This window comes from Nymphalis io, chromosome 15, assembly GCF_905147045.1.
Source record: "Nymphalis io chromosome 15, ilAglIoxx1.1, whole genome shotgun sequence".
In the NCBI taxonomy this organism is placed as follows: Eukaryota; Metazoa; Arthropoda; class Insecta; order Lepidoptera; family Nymphalidae; genus Nymphalis; species Nymphalis io.
Window position 1 is genome coordinate 8,982,892 of NC_065902.1, and position 16,026 is coordinate 8,998,917.

The window sequence follows — 16,026 nt, forward strand, 5'->3', positions numbered from 1 at the left end:
TGAAACCTTAACTACACAGTTTCTGTTAACAAACCCCGGGGGGCAATCCCGAGGCCCGTACCTTGACTGGCCTAGGCCAGCCAGGATGTACCAACTCTCACTCTCTGTTAACAAAATATATGAACATAGACATAATAAACAACAAACATACACAAAATAACTTCTTTCTATACTTAAAGTATTGCCGTAGTTGAAATTAATATCGGAGAATTAATTTAAATAAATACGTTAATTATTTTATCTGTATCGTACACGACCTTGAATGAAAATCACAGAAATGATTACTAAGAACATAAAAAAATAAATGAATACTAGGATTAATGATTTTAAAAAAGTTTAGCTTAATGTTAAACCATAACAAAACCAACAAAAAACATTCAGCAGCAGCACACATACACATTTGTTTTACACACACACACATATATATATATATATATATATATATATATATATAATTAACGTTTCATGACATTGCCGTGTCTTGTGAAAGAGATAGGTAGTGACACAGACTAACCAAAGCAAATAGACAGAAGGTACATGTGTTTTATATAGTAACAAAAATAGTACTTTATTTGGATACACGGCCTTTGGTTGAAGGTGAAAATACTAGCAAGTCGCTTTTAGTGTTAAATGAACAGTTCATAATATTTATATTGATTAATATTCGACGACAATTTTGTTTAACATGAGTATTTTTTGCGACCTTTCCAATTTTAAAAGGAGTTCGGTATCGATTTAAATAAAGCTAGTGTTGATGCGATCGTCCATAGTTTCTATCCTGCTTCTCGCGTGTAATTGAATTGGAACGTTCGTCCGCTAGATAATTTCATCTGATGTTCACATCTCTCGGCTTGACTAATTCAACAAATATGTGAATAAAGTCATCGCTCATTATATCCATTAGTACACGCACAACAGCTGTAGATATGCTTGCGTCGTCGGCGTCTTTCAAAAAGCGGGCCGCGCAAGTTTACAATGCACGCGCAGAAGTTACCGCGCTATAACATTTTCACATTTATGATGTGAGTTACAAATATTTCAAAATCAAAATGTTTTCAAGTTTACTTTTGCATTGTAAAACAAAAATTAAGCATCTAATATGACTGCTATATTAAAAATTTGCGAAGTATATATTTAATAAATCTTTACGACTTGACAGTTTCGTTCTTAATATTGGTAAAATTTTAAATTTATTTGTTTTATTATTAAGATATATATTAGTTATTAAGGTTATTATATAAATGTAGTTTGAAACATATTAGATTACATTTTAGAAGCAGAACAAGCTATACGTAGCAATTTTAAGATCTAAAAATGAATATGAATAAATTTAAATGCTTAAAACAAACGGACTTAATTGTTTCTTTTTTATTAGTATATTCCACCCACGACTCTCAGACTCCGCAACAGCTCTCCATGGATATTTAGCCGAGATTAACTTTAGATTGTAGGTGTATTTAAATGTTCTAATGAAAAACATTACGACTTTCGTGTCTCATCAGATAGGATATTTTCATGCTAAATTTAGTTCATAATTGTTATTACAATTTTCGCTTTAGAAATTTGAAAGCATTTCTTTTAAATGAAGCACATCTTGCCAGTTCTTTAATTTGAAACGAAAATAATAAATAAGGCGTTACTCAACACAAGATTATATAAATGTATATGTTTATTTCCAAGTCTAATATGCATTTTAATTGTATTTAATTGACTGTAATTTAAAGGATGAAAACGAGTAACTATTGAGTTTCTTACCGGTTCTTCTCGTTAGAATCTACATTCCGAACCAGAAGTTACATTTAATTAAATAATGTAAGATGACAATTTAAAAATGATTATAATCCTATATGAATAAAGAATTATTTGATTTGAAATTACTTTTTTATTTTATTTAAAAAAAAACTTTTTTATTTATAGTACGATTTAAGATAAATAAAGTTTTAGCAAAAAACTAATACATATGACCAAGTGAATAAAACACGAGAATCTTAACCAATGAATTTATGATTCTTATGAGCATAATTTACCGACCTCGTAATGGATTATGTGCAAATGAAAGATGAGAGACCTGGCTTACGCGAACTTATAAACAGTTAATGAGGATCGCGGTGCAACCTGAATCAGACATTACAATACAAAGTTATTGGTATTTTATTAAATACTAGCTGTGTGTTTCACCCGCGTATAATTAAAAAAATCACTAAGAGCAGACTTATAATATTTCAGTATATACAACATATTTAGTTTTATTTTCGTGGGATATTAGTATTTATTCTGTTTTTGACGCACCCGGATCTAGATAGAGCAACATACAATTGAAATCATACACGAAGAGAATTCCCTCAAATCTATTCGACATAATTGCATGTCTTTTCCTGTGCTTTATTTGTTGTGACTGCAAACGATACCTTCACAGGAAATTTTATTATTTTATTATTATTTACAAACCGAAAATAAATACGTATATATGTATGTATGTATGAGTACTTTCAAAACCTTTATTTGACGCTGGTAAAACGCGTTACGCGTTTCCCCCACGAGAACAGTGAACGGCGAGCCCCACATACCCCCCGGTGTGTGGGGCTCGCCGGTGTCCTAGGCGCCGAGTGCGCCCCGAACATCGGAATATCCACTAAAAAAATATCAGTACCTTTCCGCTTTGACGAGGAGCGCCACGGGGTCGCTTTCACATGCTACCGTGACGATTTTCAAACAACCTACTCAACTCAAAACTATAAAAAGTACTAAAATTGTCTATGGTGTCAACTCGATATCTTTAAGAATTAATATTTTATAAAAAATTTAAAACAAATTTTAATTACCATATAAATGTTATTGTCAACCTTAAAACATATTAGGACAGTTAACCGAAAATTCCAGCATAAGCTGAACCGTATTAATTATGATTCCTCATATAGATCTGAGTTTAAATTATATTGGAAGATCCGTTATTTTATAGCAATTGTATCGAATAAATGTTCGACACAATTCTAACGATCATCGTTTTGGGTTCTATCGCGTTTATAAAGGCACCCGGTAATAGTTTTACTCATACATCTTCCATGTACAGACAGCGATCAGTTACAAATTTATTATATGTATCGATTAAGCTGGTATATATTTTAAAATTTTGTTTTTAAATTTACATATCTATAATTATCTGTGTGTATGAAACATACACCGTACACCGTGTGTATGTAACATAAAAGCCGAGATGGCCTAGTGGTAAGAACGCGTGAATCTTAACCGATGATCGTGGGTTCAAGCCCGGGCAAGCACCACTGAATTTTCATGTGCTTAATTTGTGATTATAATTCATCTCGTGCTTGACGGTGAAGGAAAACATCGTGAGGAAACCTGCATGTGTCCAATTTCACTGAAATTCTGCCACATGTGTATTCCACCAACCCGCATTGGAGCAGCGTGGTGGAATAAGCTCCAAACCTTCTCCTCAAAAAGAGGTGCGGAGGCCTTTAGCCCAGCAGTGGGACATTTACAGGTTGTTACGGTATGTAACATACAAATAATTATTGATATTATTTATGAAGCAAGAATTATAAACTGCTTATAGTTTTAATTAATCAAAATATATACGTCGCCGCAGAGATATTACTTACAGTGGATTTATTATAAAATAATTGTCATAATTTCATTTACAAATTCCATTAATCATTATCAATATAAAGAAAGGTTTTTTTGTTTAATGATAAATAGCTTCAAATTAAATTTCTCATGAATTTGACTACTTCATAGCGCGACATTGAATATTATATTTTCCTGACGTTTTAATTAATTGTAAAATGATTTAGATAAAACTTATGTGATTTTAGAATTATGTTAAATAAATAATAGCGTCCCTAAATATATTAAAATATAAAGAGATGGTAAGGCCATCTTTTTACTCTAGTGTTTTTGGGACGTAACAACATAAAGTCAGTGAATCAGCCATTGATGCCAACTTGGGGGTTTTCACCAAAGATTTGGAGGGATTCAAGACGTCTGGTAGGTTTTTTAGGGGGTACATTTATTTAGTGGGATTTTTAGGGGTCTATTATTCAAGATTTTTTTTTTGTTTTTCCTTGAAAAAACGCACGACTCTATACAATTTATATTAGGCCTCGAACTCAACCAATAAACTAATCCAAATATAAGCTCCAAGCGTGGCTATAACTGAAATATCAAAAAACTTTAATATATTGAGATTGAAATAATAGCTCCCGTTGAGCGTGCTGGTACAACACGTAGGAGGTCCGGGCTTATGATAGAATGAAAAATAAAAATCGTTTAATTTCATTGTTATCATCATTAATATTATTAGGTCATTAATTAATGTATTTAAATGTGTAAAATGCACCTGCATAAATACAACAGCAATATTATACTTGTATGAATTTATTTTTAATTTGTTTTTGAAATTACCTCTCAAAACGAGTGTGTAACAAAAAATTTAGGGGTTTTTAATCGATATTTAGTGGAATTTGAAGTTGGTTCTAGGGGGAATATTCTGTAGGAATTGGCATCACTGCAATCAGCGCAGAGCTCAGTCTGCCACCGACTTTCGAAGAGAACACATTGTAAGCAAAAACTATGTCCGTTTGATTAAATTTCGCTAGACTATCATTTCTAATTATAATTATTTGTTAACTTCCTTTTGTTTATATAAAATATTTGTAAACTTGAGTGTAGTTATTTAAGGACCTTTCAGCTTGACTCATTTGCCTTGTTAGTTTCAAATAGTTAAAGCGAAGCTGATGACTCTAATGGGTCAGCGGTTTTGCGCTTATTTTTAATTTTAACCAATTCTAAGAAGCCCCATAGATCTCTGTAACTATAGATCCGATTGACTTGAAAATTACCATAGTAACTTTCACGACGTGAGGTCACTAAGAAAGGATTTTATGCAAATCGTATCCAAAATAAAATTGTCATTTGTTCATTCGTTTAAATTTGTCGATATCTTTTGTATAAATTAAAAATAAATTTTATATAATAAATTTCCTAAACAAAAAACATAATCAATTTTGATAAAAATAAGCGTAAATTGGAATTTATCAATCTGTATCAGTTTTGCTCGAAACGAATTCAATAAGACTGAAATTGAGAGACGTAATAGCGATCTCAATTCTCTCATTAAGGCCGCGTTCGAATTCAAATTGGGGGAAAAATTTCCTTTCCATGGCTCCGAGCTGAACATCCATGGGATACGAAGCGAAACGGGGCGCTGCATCTCATCTCTTTTTCAAATTAGGTTGAGGTAGAATATTTAAAAGCACTTTCAAAATAATAGAAAATGCATTTTAAGTGAATGTCGATTATGATTTTACATATTTTTTTTTTTTTTTTATATCGCCGGGAGGGCAAATGACTCCACTCCACCTGATGGTAAGCGGTAGTACAGTCCAAACGCGACGACGGCCAGTACAGACGGGAAAAACGTTCTGCACTAGCCGCCTTCGCCTTGCCGGCCCGCAAGATGCCTCTTCACGCCTCGTTTGAAGGAACCCGGGTTGTAAGAGGAGGGGAACACGTGAGCTGGTAAGGAATTCCATTTTTTGGAAGTGCGACAAAGAAAGGAGTTGCCAAATTTCTTTGTTCGCGATGGAATTGATGTCACAGTTAGGCGGTGACATCGAGAACCAGCTCGCGTGGACTTAAGAAGGAAGGGGGAAGCAGGAATTAGAGAGAATAATTCCTCAGAGCACTCGCCGTGATACAGTCGATAGAAAGCGCTCAGTGCTGCTATCTCACGACGCAATTGTAAAGGTTCAAGGGTGTTTGTGACCTTTACGTCGCCAATAATGCGTACGGCACGTCGCTGCAACCGGTCCAAGGCCTCAAGTAGGTACTTAGCGGAGCCATCCCAAAGGTGCGAGCAATATTCCACGCAAGACCGTACCTGTGTTTTGTACAGCAGGCACAGTTGTTGTGGCGTGAAAAAGCGCCGCACCTTGTTCAGTACTCCGAGTTTCCGTGAAGCTGTTTTTATAACAGCCTCGATGTAATCCGTTGGACTAAGGTCGCAGCGAACGTCAATCCCCAGCATGGCGATTTTGCTTTGCATCACCAGCGGAGTACCACAGAGGGAGGGAAGAGGGGAAAATGTTGACTTTTTCGCCGTGAGAGCGCATACCTGTGTTTTCTTGGCATTAAACTCAACAAGATTATCAGAGCCCCATTTGGCGATGAGATCTAACGTCCTATCAAGTTCAATGACAAGATTCTCCCGCCTCTCCTCAGTTTCCGCCCGCCCAGCCACTGCGCGTCCGTGGTATCCACCATGCACTGTACTATCATCTGCATAGCAATGTATGTTCCCAAGGGAGAGCATATCATTGATATGCAAAAGAAAGAGTGTGGGAGATAGCACAGATCCCTGGGGGACCCCAGCATTCACTACATAGAATTGTGAAGCGCAACCATCTACTAAAACACGAAGGCTACGCTTGTGTAGGAAGCTGGCAATCCAGGTGCATAGCTGAGCAGGCAGACCATATGCCGGTAGCTTGGAGAGAAGACTTCTGTGCCAGACCCTGTCGAAAGCCTTGGAGATATCGAGGCTGACAGCCAACGATTCTCCATGCTTGTCGATAGCTTCACCCCAGAGGTGTGTTACGTACGCTAGAAGATCACCTGTGGACCGTTTTGGTCGAAACCCATACTGACGATCATTAATTAGACAGTGATCCTCTAGGTAATGGATCAGTTGGTTGTTTAAAATCCGTTCCATCACCTTACAAAGTACTGAGGTGATAGCTATTGGCCGATAATTTGCCGGGTCAGACCGATCCCCTTTTTTGGGAACCGCTTGCACATTAGCTCTTCTCCAAGCCTCCGGCACACTTCCCGAAGAGAGAGAAAGTTGGAACAGGCGCGTTAACACAGGAGACAGCTCCGCTGCGCACTTCTTCAGCACTATGGCTGGTATTCCATCGGGACCGCTAGCTTTCCGTACATCAAGTGATTGCAGCTCCGCACGCACATCACGTTGCCTGATTTTAATGTCAGGCATCGTATGGCCACATGCAGGTATTGTAGGTGGCAGTGCACTACAATCATCGATGACGGAATTGTCGGCAAAGAGTTTAGCCAGGAGATCAGCTTGCTCTTGCGGACTGTGAGCTAGCGATCCGTCCGGATTTCTGAGCGGTGGCAGCGAAGGTTGGCAGAAATTGTTTTGCACAGACTTGGTCAGACGCCAGAAGCTACGGGAGCCCCTAGGATGCGAAACAAGGTCATGACCAATCTGTACAATGCGCTGTGCATCCGCTCTCGTGTATGCCTTTCTACAGGACTTGGAATTTTTATTATAGTTTGCTTTCAGTGAGTCAATGTTAGATGCCCCGGTTATGCAGCCGTTGATCCACTTGCGATATGCCGCCTGCTTAGCTGATACAGCATCGGCACATTCACGAGTGAACCAACGGTTACGCGTACTCCCACTGACGAGATCTGAGCTATGAATGTAGTATTCCATTCCCAGCATGATCTCGCCAGCAACAGCAGCGGCACTAGCTGTCGGGTCATTCCCACTGAAGCAACGTTCCTTCCAAGGGACCGACGCATAGTAATCGCGCATACCGTCCCAATCCGCCGACTTATAGTGCCAAACGCGACGTTTGCATACCGCTAGTGGCGGCAGCTTGGCCTGTGGCACTCTGGTAGAAATAAGGCTGTGATCCGAAGAGCCAAGAGGAGCCTGAACCACAACCTGATATTCCACCGGGTGAGAAGTCAGCAGAAGGTCCAGTAGAGAAGGTGCTTGCCCATCAATGTCTGGGATCCTGGTAGGCTGATCAACCAGTTGGGTCAAGTCATGTGTAAGAGCAAAAGCATGAGCAGTCCTTCCAGCATGGTCAGTTTTGAGGGATTTCAACCAGGATTCGTGGTGAGCATTAAAATCCCCCAAAAACACCAATTCCGCGTTAGGAAATTGCTCTTGCGCAGCATCTGCCACCCGACTAAGATGGTCAAATAGTCGGCTTGTCTCCAAGTCACCATTGTGGGATCTGTAGAGGCACACGTAGACTCGGCTCTGACGAACCAGGTCCACACGTACCACCAACATGGAGAAGGAGGGGTCCTCCAAGCAGCGCAGTCGGTGACAGCAAACATCCGTCCTGACGAACAAGCATACTCCGGCTTTCGCTTTGAAGGATTCTTCAAGCGTGTAGCCGGGATAATTAAGGTAGCTGGTATCGGCAGGACGGAGTATTTGTGTCTCCGTGAGAAACAACATTGCTGGCCGTGCTGTCTCGAGATGGTGGTGGACAGCGTTGAGGTTAGTGTGGAGTCCTCGGATGTTAGAGAACTCGACCTCAAACAGCGAGGGTATGGTGGGGGTGAGCACCGCTGTACGACCGTTATTTCTTTTTTGTTGCGCCATTTGGGAGAAATTAAATGGAAAAGAGACGTGAAGCGAGCGATGTATTGCCACGATAGGGATGGGCAAAGTGTGGAGGCGTGTTTCCCCAAGTGGTTGCCAAAAGGAAAAATACACTGACCCGCCGGACGGAAGGGCCCCCGAACCCCCCCGGAAGTGGCCGCCGGGACCCCACCTACCGGTCACCAACCGGCACGACGGTCCACCCCGAGATTATGCGTGGCCTGGTGGGGCAGCCTCACGAGCTGGTTAGGCACGCTCGGGCCCCTGTACTATGCCACGGGCGGCCAGCGGAACAGCCGTTTCTTCGGGTCTCCCTGACCGGCAGGTCAATACAGTTTGCCCCGGCATTGGTTCAACAGCCGTCTCCAACCGGACCAACACCCATCGCGGCAATACTCGCTCGGGCTCTGGCTGTACGCTGGCTGACCTCGAAACGCGGCTGCAAGCCACTTCACGAGTTTTTCACCATGCGTACGGTGGTAACAAGCCAGGCGGATGTTAGCATCCTACCACCAGATGAGCAGATGGTCGCTCAGATATCCCTTAGTCGCCTCTTACGACACCCATGGGAAAGAGAGGGGCAGTGAAATGTATTCTTTCTCCGTCACTGCACGGATTACATAGTAGAAAATTGTTAAAAGTCAGCGTCAAAGTGACAGAATGCGTCAAAACTGATAAAAGAATGAAAAAAGTGTGTATTTAGATGTTTCTTACTTAATCACGTAAGTTGGCTTAATAGATTTTACTATTTATTGACAAAAACAAACATTAATAAAAGTAGTTTTACGTAAACCATAGATAACGCAACGATAAATTACTTTTTGAATTGAAAGAAATTACTTTTTGAATTACGAATATTGAAGCGAAGCAGGTAAATAGGTGGGGTGTCAACCTAAAGAAGCGTTCGAACTCTGATTGGGGAAAAATCCCCATTTCAAAGACTCGCGATTGGCTATTCAAGACGATTTCCGTTCCAAACGATGAAGTGAACGTTTAATCAAGAGATTGATTCGATAAAAAAGATTATGAACATCAATTGATTTTCAATCACATTTTTAACTAAAAATATATGTATTTCTGACAGTAGTCATAATTTCTTGGAACAAAAAAACTTATATATTTATGTTATAGTTACCTCCAATGACGACTCTTGTAGAGTCGTCAACGTCTTTTAATCATAACAATATACACCAGCAGCTAAACTAGGCTGTTTACTATATAATCTGCCCTATATTCTTGGTTTGTGGTAGCAGTGCCCAATAATGTAAACATTTGTATTTTTCGCAGATTAGTAAGTAAATATATTATTTTAATTTTTTCCGAACAGCTAGTCACAGATTGTAAATGTTGGGCTACAAAATTGCTGGGCTAAGGGCTGAATTTTCAGCCCTATGTGAAATATTGTTGGATTAAGTGTCTATTTTGACCGGAATATGTATTTAACATGCTAGTTCATTCTGATGTCAGTATAACAGATTGTTTTTTAACATCATCGGAACATAATACATGATGAAGTTAATATCAATTAATTGTTAAACCATTAAATGGTGAATATGAACTTAAAGTTATAATTTTCAATTGTCATATACAGGTATATAATCATACATAAGTGTTTATACCTATTTAATTGTTATTATAGCCGAGATGGCAGAATGAGTAGAATACGTGGTTCTTAACCAAAGTTAACATATTCGAAACCTGGCAAACACCACTTTTAGGCGGTGGTAAAAACCATCGTGACGCAATCTTAATAAATAACTATTGATTATTTTAATAACCATTCCAATATAATGAAGACGTCTTAAGATAGTCGATGACGTAATAAAATAATAATAAAATAGAAAAATGTTTTGCTCTAAAATATTATTGTCTAGTTTTATCATTGTACATTTAGGTACTCTTACTTTAAACTTCCTCTAATATTAAAATTTCGATTTATGGAAAGAGCTTCTGAATGTGCCAATTATCTCGAAAACACTTACCAGCATTCAAAACGTACGGGAGTATATGTTACTTCAATACTTTTTACCGTAGCCTTTCTGAACGATGTCATCGCAGGGCTTTTAGCGAGTAAGAATCCAGATCCCCTGGGGCAATTAAAAAGGTATTCTATATACTTAGGCTACAGTCTCTCATATATAAATAATAAATTTTACAGAACAAAATTGATTTGCTTAAACAATTTAGTAAAATAAGCGTTGACGCAAAAACTTCCGCATCGCCAATATTATATCAATGACTCCCTCAAGATAAATCCTTTTAAGTCATAAATTGATAAGTATCATTCTGTGCAATCTCTGACTACGTAAATAAAGGACTTTATTACCTTTATTTAAGGTTTAAAATGTAAATTAAGCTAATAAAAGTGTCTATCTCGTAACAAAGCCATTCAAGTTCATTAGGCATGCGTTAGGGGAGCATTTCGGGGCCCATCTCTGAAGCGAATATAAAACTGCTTATTGAGCGAAATAATTGACGCAAGCGGTTACAACGAATGGAAGTCTAGAGGAGTTAGAGGGATGTCTTAACAATACTATATTTTAAATTACTTATCGATTATGGTACAGTTTCTTAAACAACTAATATATATAATATTAATGTATAATAAATTAATATTAATATTAATATATAACTATAATACTATTATGAATGCATAAATAATTCTGTCCATCTGTCTATAAACTATGTAAGTGACGTGAAGTATTAAATCCTTGTTCTCATAATAGCTTCCTAGATCTTCATTACAAAAACTTTTATGATATTAAAATCTCTAAGTTGCAATGTAACCTGAAAAATCGTTAATTGAATCAAAGAGGCACATCGTTACTTTTTATTGGAATAAAATAGTGATATATTGCTACGAAATTGATTCAGATTTAAGTGAAATTGAAATATTATACGCCTTGCAAATTGTAATGCTCAACCAAATGCGGCGATGCGGGTAATGGAAAACTTTTTGGATCACAACTTTGCCTTTACCGGAATGCAATATCGAAACATATTTTTAATCGCAAACTCGCAAACTGGTGATATTGCATTTCTTGCAGCGTAGGCGCTTAGAAATGCATTTAATAAATACTCTGTTTCATTTAACTTGTTATTTTATTAGATACGATAAGGTAATAAATAGCTTTTTGATATTTTATTTCTTTATTTTATATATTAACTTCACACATTTCATGTAACTTTGTATATTCTTTCTATATATTGTGTACCTATTTTTTGTTTTTTATTTTAATAATAAATAAATAAATAATCAGATTTTGTTTGGCTTAAAAACGCATCTACGCTTTCATTCCACTTAGAGCGGAAGTAGAGTGGAACTCAAAGACACTGGGTGCCAGAATACCCACTCGAAACCAGCAGTGCCCTCTCCATCTTTAGAGGGGAGCGACAGAATCGCTTGCGCATGCTGCTATCATACTATGACGCCCCAACAGTCAGTCTGCCTATGCAGGCCTTTAATGCTTTGTGAGGTTATTTATAGTGTACCTTTGCAACGTGTATAATATAATTAGTTAACTGGAGTGCAACAAAGTTACAAATAATCAGATATTACTGGTGTTAGGGCTTTGTGCATGCTCGCCTGGGTAGGTACCACCCACTCATCAGTTATTTTACCGCAAAACAGCAGTACTTGGTATTGTTGTATTCCGCTTTGAAGGGTGAGTGAGCCAGTGTAATTACAGACACAAGGGACATAACATCTTAGTTCTCAAGATTGGTGGCGCATTGGTGATGTTAGCGACGGTTAACATTTCTTACAATGCCAATGTCTATAGGCATTGGTGAGCACTTATCATCAGGTGGTACATATACTCGTCTACCTACTTATACTAAAAAAGTCTACCAGTAAACTTTAAGAACACCTATTGGGTCTGGGTCTTAAAATGTACTACAAGAAATTCAGTATAATATTTAAAGAACTTCCTACCAATCAACAAAAGTGTAAACCTAAACTTCTATGATTATTATTATTATTATTGTAATTTAATCAAAAACACGGACACTAAGGCCGTAAAAACGCAATAAATAAATATGTATATACATACATATATAAAAACTTACACACGACTGCTCTAATTAAATGTTTTTATCGTCAGCGTCACTCGAGATAATATAAGGATTCTATCGACATCCCCACTTGAGTCGCTGGGTAAAGAGAAAAGGCGGCACACTGACCTTCAGACTGACTCAGGTGCTTACTGGACATGGGTGCTTCGGTAAGTACCTGCACGGAATAGTCAGGCGGGAGGTAACGCCCTCCTGCCACGAGTGTGGTGTGCCTACGGACACGGCATGCCACACTATGAAGCCGAGTGTGCCGCTTGGGGGCCTCAGTGCATTTCCCTGGCGACTTTAATTGGCGGAAACCTTTCGCTGCTGAGCGTGATAAATGCCATGCTTGGTAGCGAGAGGTGCTGGATAGAGATAGTCTCCTTCTGCGAAAATGTCATGTCGCAGAAGGAGGCCGCGGAGCAGGAGTGCGAGGAGAGTGCCTCCGCTGACCCGCTTCGCCGAAGAAGACCGGGGAGAAGACGTCGGCGCTATGCGCATCTTCTCCTCCCGCCGTGAGTGTCGCCGGGGCTAGGGGGTCTCTGTACCCTGACAATCCCTAGGATTTGGAGGCCCGCAGAGGCGGGCCAACCGTCGGAAAGGTAGTATGCGCAAGCGATCCCGTGACGTCCCCCGACAAGACTGAGTGGGTACCGCTGGTTTTTTAGTGGGTATTCCGGCGCCTTCAGCGCCGGTGAGACCCACATACCCCCCCACCTCATGTGGGGGAAACACATAAATATGTTTTTCCATCGAGAAAAAAAAGGATTCTAACGACATACATCCAAATTTGTTCATCCATTAAAAAAATATGATGGAATAAATAAATTCACACATACATATATGATTCCTGACAACATTACACTCCTTTTTTGGACGCAGCTGTGTAAAAAGCCATACTTACTGACGTATAATTCAATTAAGACGTTAATAAAACGGAGCAATACCTACGTTTGCATTTGCATTTAAGAAGCGAAACACGTGGTCGCATTCATAACCGCAAGTGTGACCTGCATTACGAGAATTCAATTACAAATTCAATGAAAACACGGCTAAGTGTACGGAGCTTAAATCATTAATGGTTCTATAATTCTAAGCATAAAATGGAGTTCGCTTGCGTGAAATTATTTAACCATTTTGTACATATTGTTTCAATTTGAAAGTGCTGTTGTTTATATAAACAATTATTACATAATAGTGAAATATCATAGGTCAGTTAGAATTCTAAATTCCATCAATACCATCTTGATGTTTGGAAATCCACAACGGCATTCCTACCTCACACAAGCACTCTGTGGGAACAGCTTTGGCCTGCGGTTTGTCATCTTCTAGCAAAAAGCTTATTCATTCCTTAAAGGCCGCCAACACACCTGCAAGCCATTCTGCCTTGCAGGTGTCCTCGGGCGGTGGTAGTCACTTTCCATCAGGTGATCCTCCTGCCCGTTTGCCTCTACTTTTTTTTTTTTTTATATTCGCCGGGAGGGCAAATGACTCTACTCCACCTGATGGTAAGTGGTAGTAGAGTCCAAACGCGACGACGGCCAGTACAGACGGGAAAAACGTTCTGCACTAGCCGCCATCGCCTTGCCGGCCCACAAGATGCCTCTTCACGCCTCGTTTGAAGGAACCCGGGTTGTAAGAGGAGGGGAACACGTGAGCTGGTAAGGAATTCCATTTTTTGGAAGTGCGACAAAGAAAGGAGTTGCCAAATTTCTTTGTTCGCGATGGAATTGATGTCACAGTAAGGCGGAATGGAATTTATGTCTACTTATATAAAATAATAATAATAGCTAAATATAAACGGCACAATTTGCATATTATAGAATAAAACAGAATAGAATATAATATGCTTTATTGTACACCAAAAGAGTTACAGAAACATATAGTTATAAACACACAAAAAAACTATTAATGTACGAAAGCGGTTTTATTGCTAAAAGAGCAATCTTACCTATGGGTAATAATTATTAATAATTACTTTGATATAAGAGTCCAGAAACAATATAAATTCAAACATATAATACAATAAAAAACTACATTAAAAAGTATATATAAAATGAAGTAGTTTTATTATAATGTTTTATATGTACTTACTAAATAACTTTGGAATATTCTATTTTATTTCACTTAGCGATATAGTAAACTTTATTCATGTATAACTTTTTTTAAATTAAGTACTTATAAATGCTTATAAGTGCCGGTCTTGCATTGAATATTGGTCGCACCTTTGGGATGGCTCCCCTACGATGACGTGCGGTCCGCATTATTGGCGACGTAAAAGTCACAAACACCGTCGAGCCTTTACATTTGCGCCGAGAGATAGCAGCGCTGAGCGCTTTCTATCGACTGTATCATGGCAAGTGCTCTGAGGAATTATTCTCTCTAATTCCTGCTTCCCCCTTCCTTGATAAGTCTACGCGTGCTGGCTCTCGATGTCACCGCCTAACTGTGTCATCAATTCCACTACTTCCAAAATATGGAATTCTTTACTCACGTGTTCCCTTCCTCTTACAACCCGGCTACCTTCAAACGAGGCGTGAAGAGGCATCTTGCGGGCTGGCAAGGCGGGGGCGGCTAGTGCAGAGCATTCTTCCCGACTATACTGGCCGTCGTCGCGTTTGAACTCGACTACCACTTACCATCAGGGGGAGTAGAGTCATTTGCCTTCCCGGCCAATATAAATAATAATAATAATATAATTTTACTCTAATCCATTCAGAATGGTGGGACACCAAATGGCAAAGTGGCCTGATGGTATGGTACATTACCTTATTACCTTTAGAATAGCTAAAAGAGAAAGATAAAAGCTTCACAAAAATATTTTATATACTATTATATAACAGTATTTTAACTTATATAACATATATATGAGTATATTAGAGTAAATATAAAAATATATCATCTTCCGTGAATAAAACATAAAACTATCACCGGGAAGCTTTTATATGTTTTTATTCGTTAATCTGTTATCGTCATAAATATTATTTATTAGAAGTCGTAAAATTTTTAATCTGTGCATGCATTAATGTAGTAAAAAATTATTTTAAGCTCTTCGCATAAAAGCGCTTGATAGCGATGCACAGTACAAACATACCTACTATACAATTATACATATATATTTCTAATTAAAACCAGTGTAACATAATGTCTTATAAAAACATATTTAAAAAGAATCGAAAATTTTAGAGAGAAGACCTACATGTTAATATTTTGATGTATAAATAAATCGCACAGCATTAAATAATAATTACTATGATCTAAGGTAAAGACTATAAATGATAAGCCTATAAGGCCCACTGTTGGGCAAACTCCTCATATTAAGATTTTTATTTAGAGTTTTAAATATATGAAGTAACAGATGAGACAAGATTTTCTCATCTCATTCTTGAATACATTTTTTAAGGTTTAAAAAAAATTAATATAATATGCATGAACTCACTAAAAATAAATTATTCTATTTTAAAGATACATTTGTAAATGAGATTTTAGCCGTTACTACCTTTAATCGATTTAGATTTTACCCTAAATTAGTTTCGAGTAAACATTTGACGGTAGACACAAAATAAACACATATGTCACTTTATCAA

At 38.1% G+C, this 16,026-nt stretch overlaps 1 protein-coding gene across 1 annotated transcript in view; it reads right to left on the reverse strand.

Moving 5' to 3' along the window:
* LOC126773873 (larval cuticle protein LCP-17-like) overlaps positions 1-16,026 on the reverse strand; it is a 48,811-nt gene that overhangs the window by 18,060 nt on the left and 14,725 nt on the right. The window lies entirely within an intron of this gene.